This window comes from Callithrix jacchus, chromosome 17 (genome assembly GCF_049354715.1).
Source record: "Callithrix jacchus isolate 240 chromosome 17, calJac240_pri, whole genome shotgun sequence".
Taxonomy (NCBI): domain Eukaryota; kingdom Metazoa; phylum Chordata; class Mammalia; order Primates; family Cebidae; genus Callithrix; species Callithrix jacchus.
Window position 1 is genome coordinate 23,958,546 of NC_133518.1, and position 14,196 is coordinate 23,972,741.

Here is a 14,196-nt window from a genome sequence, read left to right on the forward strand (position 1 = left end):
TAATTCACTGTTTAGCCTTTCTACTTAAGAGTACTTTACACACCACAGTTACAGTGTTATAATATTCTGTGTTTTTCTGTGTACTCACTATTACCAGTGAGTTTTGTACCTTCAGGTGATTTCTTACTGCTCATTAATATCCTTTTCTTTCTGATTAGAGTACTTTCTTTAGCATTTCTTGTAGGGCAGATTTGGTGTTGATGGAATCCCACAGCTTTTGTTTTTCTGGGAAAATCTGTATTTCCTCATGTTTGAGGGATATTTTTACTGAATATACTATTCCACAGAAAAATTTTTATGCTTGAGTACTTTAAATATGTCATATCACTCTCTCCTAACCTGTAAGGCTTCCACTAAAAAGTCTGTTGCCAGATGTATTGGAGCTCCTTGCATGTTATTTGTTTCTTTTCTCTTGCTGCTCTTAGGATCCTTCATTTATCCTTGAACTTTTCAGAGTTTGAGGTAGTCTTTCCTGGGTTAAATCTACTTGGTGTTCTATAACCTTCTTGTACTTGGGTATTGATATCTTTATGTAGGTTTGGAAGTTATCTGTTATTATCCCTTTGAATAAACTTGCTACACTTATCTCTTTCTCTGCTTCATCTTTAAGGAGAAAACTCTTAGATTTTTTTTTTAAAGGCCATTTTCTAGATCTTGTAGGTGTGCTTTATTGTTTGATGTTCTTTTTTCTTTTGTCTTCTCTGTGTATTTTTATTTAGGGTGTCTTCAATCTCACAAATTGTGTCTTCTATTTGATAAATTATGTTACTAAAGGATTCTGATGCATTCTTCAGTATGCCCATCGCATTTTTAAACTCCAGAATTTCTGCCTCTTTTAAATTATTTCAATCTTTTTGTTAAATTTATCTAATAGGATTCTAAATTTCTTCTCTGTGTTATCTTAAATTTCTTTGAGTTTTCTCAACACAGCTATTTTAAATTCTCTATCTGAAGGGTCACATATGTGTTTCTCCAGGACTGGTTCCCTGGTGCTTTACTTAATTCATTTGGTGAGGTCATGTTTTCCTGGATGGTTTTGATCCTTGCAGTTGTCCATCTGTGGCTGGGTATTGAAAAATTAGATGTTTTCTGTAGTCTTCACAGTCTGGGATTGTTTGTACCCATCCTTCTAGGGAAGGCTTTCCAGATATTTGAAAGGACTTGGGTGTTGTGATCTAAGCTGTATCTGCTTTAGGCAACTCTTTAAGTCCAGTAAGCTGTGGTTCTTGCAGATTTGTCAAGGTACCAACTTGATGGTCTTAGAAAAGATCCAGAATAATTTTCTGAATCATCAGGTAAAGACTCTTGCTCTCGTCCCTTAATTTCTCCCAAAGACACTGGGTCTTTCTCTGTTCTGATCCACTTGAAACTGGAGGTGAAGTGACACAGGCACCCTTGTGACCACCACCACTAGGACTGTGCTGGGTCAGACTTGAAACAGCACAGCACTGGGTTTCATGCTAGGACTACTCTAGCCACTCTCTGACTACTGGCAATGTTCACTCAAAGCCCTTGGGCTCTACAATCCATGATGGAAAAGCCAGCTAAGCCTGTATCCTTTCCTTCAGGGCAGCAAATTCCCCCAGTCCCTGGAAAGGTCCAGATGTACCATCCAGGAACCAGGAACCACAGTCAAAAACCTTAGAAATCTATTCGGTATTCTATTTTACTATAGCTAAGCTAGCACTCAAACCACAAGACACAGTCCTTCCCACTTTTCCCTCTTTCCAAAGGTGGAGGAGCCTCACCTCATAGCTACCACCACCACATGGCCACATAGATTACTGCCAGATTACCACTGATGTTCCCTTAAGGCCCAAGAGCTCTTCAGTCAGCTTGTGGTGAATGGTGCCTGGCCTCAGACTCACCTTTTAAGGTAGTGGTCTCCCCTCTGCCCAGGGCAGGTCCAGAAATGCCATCCAATAGCCAAATCCTAGAATCAGGGACCTCAAGAGCCCTCTGTGTACTCTATCCTGCTGTGGCCAAATGGTACTAAAGTACAAGACAAAGTCCCCTTTACTTTTTCTTCTACTTTTCTCAAGCAGAAGGAGTCTCACCCCATAGGCACCACACTTGGGAATGTGCTGAGTATCACCTGAAGCCAGCAAGTTTCAGAGGCTCATTCAAAGCCCTGGATGTATTAATAATATCTGAGTATTGCTGCTGGTTATTCGGGGCCCATAGGCTCTTCAGTTAGCAGGTGATGAATTCTGCCTGAGTCCTTTCCTTCAAAGCAGAGGATTTCCTTCTGTCCCAGAGTATGTCTAGAAATGTCATCAGAGAGCTACGGCCTGGAAAGGGGACCTCACAACTCTGACCGGTACCCTATCCTACTGTGGCTGAGCTGGCATCCAAGATGCAAGACCAAGTTTTCCTCACTCTTCCCACTCCTCTCCTCAAGTGGAAGAAAGGTGTTTATTTTGGAGCTGCAAGTTATGCAGTGTGGGGTTAGGGGAAGCGTAATGTCAGCACTCCTTTGGCTGTTCCAGCTGTTATCTCAGTATGTCACATGCCCCCCAACCAATCCACTGACTGTGGGCTCGGTTCAGTCCTAGGACTTGCTTAGGTGTTGCAATACTTGTGTCCTTGACTGCCTTTCATTTTATGTAGAGCCACAAAACACTTTAGTCCACAGTGGTGAGGCTTATGGAACTCAAGTCCCAACCTCTGGGATCAATGATTCCTCTCTGGCTATGGCTAGTTTAAATGCTTCCTCCATGAACAGATATCATCTGAGTTTGCTGAGTTTGGCCCAGTTTTTCCCTCTGCTATAACAGGCAAGACTGAGTTCGGTGCCTCACAATTGCTGTGTTCTTCCTCCCCTAGCTCACAGAAATGCTTTCAGTACCATGCATCCACTGCTAGAAGATGGGGTAGGGCTGGTGTCAGCAATTCAAGGCTGTTTTTTCTACCTCTTCAGTGCCTCTTTCAGAGACATGAAGTTAAAACCAGGTACTGCGAATGCTCATCTAATTTTTGGTTCACATGAAAGTAAATTTTCTGTGCAGATTGTTGTTAATTTGGTATCTTTGCAGGGGTAGCAATGGGTGGAGATTTCTAGTCCACCATCTTGGTCCACATCCATATATTGTACATTTATTTTTTAGTGAAATGTTGATAGTTACAGAGTCTGCCACACTCACGTAAATTCTAACTAATTTCTCTGTATAAATGCGTTAATAGTCTTATTTGATTAGGATTTCATCTTTAGCAACATTGAAATCCTAGATCCTCCTTTAACAATGCCTTAATACTAGAGGGAGAAATATGAGATTGAGATTGGGACCACCCGCTGTCCACACATAGCTTCCCAGAGCATCTTACTCTGCAAACTCAGTTGAAAAAAGAAATTATTCTGTTTTATATTTTTTTTTAAAAAAAAAAAAAAAAAAGAGGGATAGATGTGGAGTCTCACACTATGTTGCCCTGGCTGGACTTGAACTCCTGGGCTCAAGCATTCCTCCTGCCCCTGCCTCCTGAGTAGCTGGAACTATAGGTATGTGTCACCGTGCCCCACCATTTCATCTTATTTTAACAATTCTTTCTATTTTATTATCTCTATTCTTTTAGCACAGTTTAATTTCTATTTTGAGTGTACATCCTGCTAAGCAGGGAGGAAACACAAACTCAGACCTCAGGGCTCTTCCCCTCTGGTCAAGCTGCTGTCCCAGACTCAGGGAGTGGAAGACATTCAGTGGTAAACTGCCTCTGTGACATACATCATCCACAGTGGAGGCCCCTGGAATTTCAGTGTCTTTCCACTCCTACCTGACCTATCTGGGATATGAAAGACTGCAAAACTGCCCCAAGCAGTTTTGGAACTCTAGTGTCTTGCCACCCTCCCAAAACCCTGCCTAAGAGTTTAGCAAGAGTATCATAGCAGTTAAGAGAAATGAAGCCGGTCTATCTGGGTTCTAATTCCAGCCCTACTACTTACTAGCTGTGAGATCAGCAAATTACGTATCCTCTCTATGTCTTACTTTCTTCATTTGTAAGCTGGGAATATAGTATCTAACTCAAGGGATTGTTGTTGGAAGAAAACATAGCAAGCATTTAGAACAGTGTCTGGCATAAGAATCTCATACATTTTGATATTCACTAAAATGTAAGCTTCATGAGGGCATTTGTTTTAATTCTATCTTTGTTCACTGCTCTTAAAACAGTGCCTGGTGTAAAAGGATTTGAATGAATGAATGAATGTTGAAAGATTCATGGTGTCAACCTAAATAACAAACTAAGAGAGGCTCTCTTAGAAAAAATGCTGTTTATTTGAGAATAGAGAATTGCAATGGAAGTACCTCTGCTGTAGTAAACTATGTGTATATTCAGGGAGGTAAGGAATACAAAGATTTTTTTAAAGGAAAAAATGAGGAGGATTGCATAATTGTTTTGAAGAAAAGTATCCTGGTCTACAAAGATCAATAACAAAGGATTAGCTGGGCTCAGTGGTGCACACCTGTAGTCCTAGCTACTCAGGAGGCTGAGGCAGGAGGATAGCTTGAGCCCAGGATTTTGAGACTAGCCTGGACAACATAGTGAGACTCCCATCTCTAAAACACAAACAAACAAACAAAAAGGTGATACCAAGCCAAGGTTGAACAGGCAGTTGTTGGGCAGATGTCTTCGCAAAAATATTTTGTGTGTGTAAGGTTGCAATGACCTTTGTGCAAGATTTTTGCAATTTTTCATGATAGTTTTGTCATCAGGCAAACAAGTTTAAGAACCTTCTCCTCACAGCCCTCCCCAGCTCTGTTTGTCAGGGTTGTTATTGTTGCTATTGCTGTTTTAACATTAGTGACTCCATTTTGAGCCTGACAACTTTCACAAGGCCATGTTTCTTCTCTGCCCCAGAACTTCTGAGCTCTCTGTTCTTCTATATTCCCTCCTTCCAGCCTTGGGAAATCTTCCAGCCCTGATCTCAGAGGAATCTTTTCTCTTGTGGGTTTCTGGTTATTAAGTTGTTTTTGTGCTTTCTGTGGTCCACACCCTCCTCCCCTATTCTCCCAATGCCAGAGAGACATGCAGACTATTTCTCCTTTACACCCCAACTATATCCATCCATGGAAGCAAAGAACATTCTTACTACCTGTTTTAATGGAAGGAAAGGAAAGAAGGAAATACAGAATAAAAGCAAACGTTTAAAATTTTAAAATGTTATCCGACCCCAAGGGTTTTCATTCATTGTTTTCTTAACTTTCAGCTTTGCATTAATGAATCCTAAGGTTGTGTAAAATTACAGAAATTTTTCTTCAATCATAATATGAAATGCAACTCACAGCTGTTCACATGTCAGCTGAATCTAATCAGTGTCTGACTCATGGCCTCACCACTATATTAGCTATGCTGGTCAGACAGTTTCCTCCTGGCCTTCTGGGAAGAGATAGCCTTGGTGATTGGGTAGCCATGGAATTGGAGTCACAGGAGTAAGCAATTTCCCTTCTTTGAAAAAAGCTCCAATCTATTTGTTAGGTACACCCAGAACCCACACCCAAAGACACCACACACACTTTCTGAATAGAAGTGAGGCAAGCAGGTAGTAGAAGACTTTTCTGCCACATCAGAACTCAAGGTAATATTCTCCTTCCCTGCCTTCCCTTCCACCCATCTCCTCCCACTGCCCCAGCTAATTAACAGCCTCCTATTCATTTGCCAAGGCAGTCTGAGTTTCTTTGCCAAAAAACCACACCCATGAAGTCTCCTTTGACTGTATCCAGTTATACCAGCCCTGCTGCTTGCTGGAAGCCTCCCTTTCCTTCACTTCCTTTAGGAGCCCTAAAATCTGGACCCACAGTTAACTGGGCTTCTTCTGAGACAGCAATACCAGAGCCCACAATTTTGCACTAAGATTTATAATGAAATTGTCAAACTCTCCATTTCAAAAATAGACCTGAAGTTGGTTTGGGATTTTAAATAAGATGTATTTTCTTTTTCTAGTTTATTCAGTCCTGGTTGAGATTGGATTTCAGTCTAACCTATGCCACCAAGATGGGAAGATGATGAATTATCTTACAGCAAAGACATCTCTCCCTCAGTTTAAATACTGTCTAGGGTAGAATATTATACCCTACTTCCATGGTGAATATTGGTGAGAATGAGAAACGATATAATTTGGAGGTAAGTACCACAGACTGAAGTTCAAATACCTGCATTCCAAATCATGACCTTGTCACAGTTTGTCCTTGGCAAGTCAGTGACCCTGTCTGGATCGTTTCCCCATCTCCATGTCATATTTTTGAAATATTTTCACATTCTATAGTTATCTTTGTCTCTGCTAGCCCACTCATTGACTATAGCATCTGTTCCTTTAGGAGGGCAGATACTACTTAGAAACAAGGGTCAGCCTCTATACCCTTCACTACCACTTTTAAAAATTAATAGCAAAGCAATAACTCTGAAATTTCTAAAGTCTTTCAGCTACCTTTTTATTTAAAAAAAAAAGCAAATCTTGGAGTTGGAGTGGCCACCTCATCTTTATTTGCTCAGGACTGTCTCAGTTTTATCAATGAAAGTCTCAAATTTTGAGAACTCCCTCAGTCCCATGCAAATCAGGGCAATTGGTTACCCTACTTGGAGGTTTAATAATGAGCCATAGCATAGTGACAACTTAAGAAATGAAGTGGGCCAGGTGTGGTGGCTCACACATATAATCCCAGCACTTTGGAAGGCCAAGGCGGGCAGATCATCTGAGGTTGGGAGTTCGAGACCAGCCTGACCAACATGGAGAAACCCCATCTCTACTAAAAATACAAAATTAGCCAGGTGTGGTGGCACATGCCTGTAATCCCAGCTCTCAGGAGGCTGAGGCAAGAGAATCACTTGAACCTGGGAGGCAGAAGTTGCAGTGAGCTGAGACTGTGCCACTGTAAGCCTGGGTGACACAGTAAGACTTCGTCTCAAAAATAAATAAAGAAAGAAATGAAGAATGAAGCAGGATGATAAGAATGTGAGCTGTAGAGAGAGTAGGTGCTTCAGTCACCTATTAGCAAACCATCCCAAATGAGTGACTTCAAACAAGGGCAAGCATTTATTTTGCTCATGAATCTGGGCATTGAATGGCTTAGCCAGGTGGTTCTCACTCAGGATCTCTTGTGGTTCCCATCAGACAGTGACTGAGCTGGCATAATCTTTAAGGATTCTTAGCTCACATCAACTCCTGAGCTGGATGCAATTGAACAGTTAATAGCACACACTCCTCAGGTCTTATTCTTTCTCCACATGGTCTCTCCATATGGAGGTCTCAGAATAGCTGAACTCCTCACATGGGAGCCAAAAGCTCCAAGAGCAAGTCCTAAGAGAAACTGATGGAAATGGCAGGGGTTTTCCTAGTTCAACCTGACATCACACAGTATCTTAATCTGTTTTGTGTTGCTAAGACAAAATATCAGAAGCTATATAATTTATAAAGAAAAAAGGTTGATTTAGCTTATTGTTCTGTAGGCTGGGAAGTTCAAGAATTACGCCCCAGCATTTGTTCAGTTTCTGGTGAGGGCTTTTGAGCTAGGTCAACACATGATGGAAGGTCAAAGGGGAAGTGGGTATGAGTAAAAGGCAAAATCTAAGTAATATCCTGTGTGTATAGCAACTCACTCTCACAGGAACTAATCTAATATCGCCACAGCAAGAACTCACTACTTTGAGAGCAGCACCAAGACATTCAGCAGGGATCTGCCCCCGTGACCCAAACACCCCCTACTAGGCCCCACTTCCAAATACCACCACATTTGGGTAAAAATAGCCAACACAGTATGGGTAGATAGTAAGAGCCTTCTTTGGCTCTCAGGTGTCATGAAAGAGACCTACAGGTTCTTGCCTGCCTCATGAAGGTGGTGAAAAGAAGTTGATATTTCTGCTGGCAAAGATGCCACACATCATTGGTGAGGTGACCCTGGAGAATCTTGGGCTGGGGGTCCCAGGAACCCTCAGGCATTAGGCAGAAAGAACAGCGGCACCAAAAAACTGAGGAAAAAGTGAGTCTACAGAAAGAAAGTCCAGGCTGACTGAGCCCAGAGAACAGACTAAGTTGTCCAAAGGCAGGGCAGCAAAGCACCCTTGGACTCCACCACCTGACTAGACAGACAAGAGCATCGCTACCGAGACAGGTGGGGCTGGAGTGCGACAGAATAACTAGCCCTCTCTTCTCTGCCACCTTAAGGTCACATGAGCCTCCAAATCCATCTAGGAGAGGAGCAGGTGAAGAGATAAAATCTGAAAGTTCTTTAAGGAAGAGACAACCAAGGAGGGAACTTGAGCAAGTAGGTAGGACCATTTCCTGGGACGGGAAGTCTAGAGATGAATAGGTTGGGGAGAGTACAGGTGGGGTGAGGATTCATTTATTAGACAAAATAGGCCTGGCATGGTGGCTCACACCTATATTCACAACACTTTGGGAGGCTGAGGCAGGAGGAATGCTTGAGGCCAGGAATTCAAGACCAGTCTGAGCAACAAAGTGACACTCCATCTCTGCAAAAAGTTTAAAAACTTAGCCAGATATGGCGATGCATGCCTTTGGTCCCAGCAACATTAGAGGCTGAGGCAGAAGGATCACCTGAGCCCAGGAGGTCAAGGCTGCAGTGAGCCATGATAGCTCCACTGCATTCCAGCCTGGAGAACAGAGCGAGATCATGTCTTAAAAAGAAAAAAAAAATAGGCATGGAGATCAGGAAAAACAAATATTCCTGGTAGGTGTGGTGGCTCACACCTGTAATTCCAGCACTTTGAGAGGCCATGGTATGAGGATCACTTGAGTCCAGGAGTTTGAGACCAGCCTGGACAACACAGGAAGACCTCATCTCTACCAAATAATAATAATAGTAATAATAATAATTAGTAGAGCATGGTAGCATGTGCCTGAAGTCCCAGCTACTTGGGAAGCTGAGGAAGGAGGATTGCTTGAGCCCAGGAGGTGGAGGTTACAGTCAGCCATGATTGCACCACTGTACTCTCTGCACACACACAAAAAAAGCCATTTCGATACAGCCCTAAATGAAGGTCTCACTCAGGAGGGTGAGACTTAAAATATGCGAAGAGCCAGGAGAGAACATTCAGGTTAATTGACTGATATCTTCCTGTGGATCAAATTCTTTTTTTTGAGATGGAGTTTCGCTCTTGTTACCCAGGCTGGAGTGCAATGGTGCAATCTCAGCTCACCACAACTTCTGCCTCCTAGGTTTAGGCAATTCTCCTGCCTTAGCCTCCTGAGTAGCTGGGATTACAGGCACGTGCCACCGTGCCCAGCTAATTTTTTGTATTTTTAGTAGAGACGGGGTTTCACCATGTTGACCAGGATGGTCTCGATCTCTAGACCTCGTGATCCACCCGCCTCGGCCTCCTAAAGTGCTGGGATTACAGGCGTGAGCCACCGCGCCCGGCCGTGGATCAAATTCTTTAATTCCTTCTTCAGTTGAAGATTTTGTCCCTACAGGTCAAATTCCTCAATTATGATCAATCCCTGTAGGTCAAATTCAAATTTAATCTTTTTCATAGCTTTATTTTTGATAATTTTTTCATTTCATTTCAAATCTCCCAATGGATAGAAATTTATTTCAAAATACACTGCAACCCATTATTGTCAATGCTTCAAACTTACTCTGATTCATGAGTCTATGTATGATAGCATTCAGCCTCTCTCTGGTTTCCAACATGCTCGGGTTAACCAAAATGATCCCAACTTCCATTTTTTGTCACGTCTCGGTGTGCACACCCAAAGCATCTAATCCTGTTGGAACAAATGTAAAGCAAAGTGCAAGACAATGACTGGAGCTGATTGAGATATGTTGGACTCATATTTGGCCAAATGTATGTGGCACAATCAATTTGCAAATAATGCTTTCAATTCCCTTTTACTTCACATATCAGAACAATTTTCTATTAACAAATATGATGCTTTGACTTCTGGTTTTAGTACATTTTAGTACAAAGATCCAGGGACAAACTCTTCAACTGAATACATCTAAGAGACATATTTTCAACTGATCCAAATATTCCAGATAAAGGAAGCCATGGGTGCAAAAGTGATGGAGTCACTTGAAAAAGGTGGATTCATTGGCAGGTTTAAAGTCCTGGTTCCTTCTTTCAATCTCAACTCCTATGAGAAAAATCAGGCCAGCTAAAAAGAGAAAAAAAGGCAAACTTCTTCCATCACATCTAAGTTATAGTATGAAACACAGAAACCACTCCTTTGATTATCCCTCTCCCTTGGGTTCCCTCTGAGTTGTGAAGCCACTTCCTCCCCTGAGCCTCTGCACCCGTGGTTCCCTCTATCTGAAATGTTCTTCCCTAGCTTTTCACACCTTTCAGTTCTCACCTTAAATGTCACCTCCTGAGTGAGGCCTTCATTGACTGCCCTATCAAAATAAGCCTACTCTTCTTTTTTCCAATCTCTGCACAGGACCAATTTATATCTTCATTACCCTTGATTCTTTACTGTACCCTCTCCAACCTGCGCCTCTCAAGACTTCTCATCTCAGGAAATGGCCCTACCTATGTGCTTAAACCAAAAGTTGGCCCTTCTAATTACTCTCTCATTTGCCCTCACCCCCACATCCAATCCAACCACAGTCCTGCTAGTTCTGTCTTTAAAATATATCCTAAACACATTCACTTCTCTTGCTCAGTCCTGCCACTAACCCTACTCTAGACCATATCCTTCTCATGTGGGCTGGCTCTGGTGGCCCCATAACTAGCCTCCTTTTCCACACACCATTCCACATCACATTCAACAAAACATTTTTAAAATATAAATTATTTTTTATATGTAAAAAATTTCTCCCTTGGCTCCTCTATAGACCTTCCACAGACTGAGGGTCTTCACTCAGCCTGCAAGGCCTGTGGACTCCCTGCCACGCCAAGCCTTCACCTAACACTGAGCTGTGTTCTACCCTGAACTGACCAGTCATCCTTCTACCTCAGGGCTTGGCTCTTCCTCGACCTGTGACAATACTTCCCATTATCATAACACAGATGATGAGAACTTTTCATCATTCAGATCTCAGCCTAAATGTCATCTCTGAAAAAGTTCTCCCTGAACACCCCCTTCCTCCCAATCAGAATTCTCTTCATTCTTCTTTTCTTTAGTGCACTTACCACTGTGACAAAATCACTAGTTAATCCAAAAGTGTAGTCTTTAGTTTCTAATTACTCCACATATTAACTCTCTAAGCCCCATGGGAGCAGGTCCCAATATCCCCAGCAGTCAGAACAATACATATCTGGCTCATAGGTTTTCAGATTAAACAAGCAACAAATAAATAAATGAATGAATGAACAGCTTGAAAACCACTTAGTCCCTAAAAGAAGAACATTTTTTTCTGGTCTTGTTTTCCTCACCTGTGAAATGAGGCTATTGAATAGAGGAATCCCCAGAGCTCTTTTTAGCCTAAATGATGGGGATTCTTGCTGTAATTGAAAGGGCACTCAAGTAGTTGATTCAGTGAAGCCATCTTTTCTCCAGACAGTTTAAATAGCTATTTACATCTTCTCCTAAAGTATGAATTAGTGTCTACAAAGATAGTATAACTTTATTAATTAATAATATATTACAGTTAATACTTGCCAATTAAGTAAGGAGGACCAAGTAAAATGTAAGTCCGTCATTACAACAAATGCTGGAATAAACTACTTGTGATCAAGGGTCTATTCATATCTGGCATTTAGCTTTTTTTGAATTTGGTTTCTCTGGGCTAGAGCCCAATAATTAAATGCAAGGAAATACCGAATCAAGACTCTATTAATAGCAAATAGTTTGCTGTGTTCCTACTGGGGCAATATTCTTTATTGCCAATCATACTTGATTTTCAGTTTCAATTCATTTTTCAAGTTCTTCCTGACCAAAAAAAAAAACTCTAGTGGAAGAAATCATCTTATTTTGGCACAGTTCTCAGCTATATGACTTCAGCTTACTACTCCCCAGCAAATGGCAGTAGGACTCAAAGTCAAACTCTCCCATTCCAAAGAGAAGTTCCCTTGGAAGAACTACAAACTAAGCCTAAACTCTCTTTCAGTTTCAAAACAAGCACATGATGAGCCAGTCACCATGATCCATTTTTATTATACAGGCATACCCCAAAGATATTGCAAGTCTGATCCTGAACCATGGCAATAAGGTGAATATTGTAACAAAATTAGTCACATAAATTTTGTGTTTTCCAGAGCACAAAAAAGTTATGTTTACATTGTAGTCTATTAAATGTGCAATAGCACTATGTCTAAAACAACAATATATATACTTTATTAAAAGATAATTCATTGCTTAAAAAAATGCTAATGATCATCTGAGCCTCCATTAAATAGCAATCTTTTTGTTGGGGAAGGGTCTTGTCTCAATGTTGATGGCTGCTGACCTATCTGGGTGATAGTTGCTAAAGTGTGATAGTGGCTGTGAAAATTTCATAAAATAAGACGATGAAGCTTGCCGCATAGATTGATTCTTCCTTTCATGAAAGATTTCTCTGTAGCATGTGATGCTGTTTATGGCATTTTACTCACAATAGAGCTCCTTTCAAAATTGGAGTCAATCTTCTCAAACCCCTCCACTGCCTTATCAACCAAGTTTATGTATTATTCCAAATTCTTTGTTGTCATTTCAACAATGTTCACAGCATCTTCACCAGTAGTAGATTTCATCTAAAAAAAAACCACGGCCTGGCGCAGTGGCTCAAGCCTGTAATCCCAGCACTTTGGGAGGCCGAGGCGGGTGGATCACGAGGTCAACAGATCGAGACCATCCTGGTCAACATGGTGAAACCCCGTCTCTACCAAAAATTACAAAAAATTAGCTGGGCACGGTGGCGTGTGCCTGTAATCCCAGCTACTCAGGAGGCTGAGGCAGGAGAATTGCCTGAACCCAGGGGGCGGAGGTTGCCGTGAGCCGAGATCGCGCCATTGCACTCCAGCCTGGGTAACAAGAGCGAAACTCCGTCTCAAAAAAAAAAAAAAAAAACACTTTATTTGCCCATCTATACGAAGTAATTCTTCATCCACTAAAGTTTGATCATGAAATTACAGCCATTTAATCACACCTTCAGATTACACTTCTAATTCTGGTTCTCTTGCTAGTTCTACCATATCAGCATTTACTTCCTTCACTTCAACTTTGCAAAGTCATCTATGAGGGTTGGAATGAACTCCTTTCACACTCCTGTTAATGATGTTTTCACTTCCTCCCACGAATCACAAATGTTGTTAATGGTATCTCAAATGGTGAATCCTTTCCAGAAACTTTTCGGTATACTTTGCCCAGATCCAGCAGATGAATCATTATCTATGGCAGCTATAGTCTTATAAAACGTATTTCTTAAATAATAAGACTTGAAAGTTGAATTAGTCCTTGACCCATGGACTGCAGATTAAATACATTAGCAGGCATGAAAACAACATTCTTCTTCTTGTATATCTTCATCAGAGGTCTTAGGTGACCAGGTGTATTGTCAAACGAGCAATAATCTTTTAAAAGGAATCTTCTTTTCTGAGAAGTAGGTCTCAAGAATGGACTTAAAATATGTAGTAAATCACACTGTAAACAGATGTGCAGTCATCCAGGCTTTGTGGTTCTATTTATAGAACCACAGGCAGAGTCGACTTAGCACAATTCTTAACGGTCTAGGTTTTTCAGAATGGTCAATGAGCATTGGCTTCAACTTAAATTCACCAGCTGGATTAGCCCCTACCAAGGGTCAGCCTGTCTTTTGAAGCTTTGAAGCCAGGCATTGACTTCTCTTGTTCAGTTATAAAAGTCCCAGATAGCATATTTTCCAATGGAAGTCTGTTTTGTCCACCTTGAAAAATCTGTTGTTTGGTGTAATTGCCTTCATCAATGATTTTAGCTAGATCTTCTGGGTACTTTGCTGCAGCTTCTACATCAGCACTTGCTGCTCCACCTTGTACCTTTATGTTAGGAAGATGGTGTCTTTCCTTGAACCTCCTGAACCAAACTCTGTTAGCTTCAAGCATTCCTTCTTCAGCTTCCTCACCTCTCTCAGCCTTCATAGAATTGAAGAGAGTTTGAGCCTTGCTCTGAATTAGGATTTGGCTTAAGGCAATGTTGTTGCCAGTTTGGTCTTCTAACCAAACCACTAAAACTTCCTCCATATCAACAATCAGGCTACTTTATCATTTTTGTTCATTGGAGTAGCACTTTGATTTCCAAGAATTTTCTCTTTGCATTACAAGTCAGCTAACTGTTTGGCTCACAAGGCTTAG